General features: G+C 45.0%; 1 non-coding gene across 1 annotated transcript; it reads right to left on the bottom strand.

The window, feature by feature from the left end:
• Positions 1-261: 261 nt before the first annotated feature.
• LOC141716245 (small nucleolar RNA R71) lies at positions 262-368 on the bottom strand. Its single transcript, XR_012572962.1, has one exon. It is a non-coding gene; the product is annotated as a small nucleolar RNA R71 (small nucleolar RNA).
• Between the last annotated feature and the right edge of the window lie 272 nt (positions 369-640).

The raw sequence follows: 640 nt of genomic DNA, 5'->3' as shown, positions 1-640 counted from the left end.
CAGATGATACAGAACTCAGTTCAGTTTGGGGGTTCTCCTACTGAAGACCCCAACATGCACATCAGGGATTTCATCGAGATCTGCGACACTTTCAAGTTCAATGATGTGACTGAAGATACTATCAAACTACGTCTCTTCCCATTCTCTCTGAGGGACAAGGCTAAGTGCTAGTTACACTCTCTACCAGCAGGGTCTATCACCACTTGGGAAGATCTTGCTCAAAAGTTTCTCACTAAATTCTTCCCAATGGCAAAGACTGCCGCAATCAGGAATGCTCTTACTCAGTTTGCTCAACAAACTGGAGAATCTCTGTGTGAGGCTTGGGATCGATATAAGGAGATCCTAAGGAAGTTCCCACACCATGGCATGCCTGATTGGATGATTATCAACTGTTTCTACAATGGATTGGCTCCTACTTCTAGATCCATGCTTGATGCAACATCAGGAGGAGCCTTGTGGGCTAAGAGCTACGATGAAGCTTATAAACTTATTGAACTGATGGATGCTAATGAGTACCAGAATCCTTCTCAGAGACTGCCTCAGGGAAAAGTAGCAGAAATTCTGGAGTTGGACGCAGCAACTGCTATCGCTGCCCAACTAAAGGCTTTGACGATGAAGGTGGACACTTTGGCGAATTATG

The sequence above is a fragment of the Apium graveolens genome, chromosome 3 (genome assembly GCF_009905375.1).
Source record: "Apium graveolens cultivar Ventura chromosome 3, ASM990537v1, whole genome shotgun sequence".
Taxonomy (NCBI): Eukaryota; Viridiplantae; Streptophyta; class Magnoliopsida; order Apiales; family Apiaceae; genus Apium; species Apium graveolens.
The sequence above is the reverse complement of the archived record's forward strand: the minus strand, read 5'-3'. Positions and strand labels throughout refer to the sequence as shown.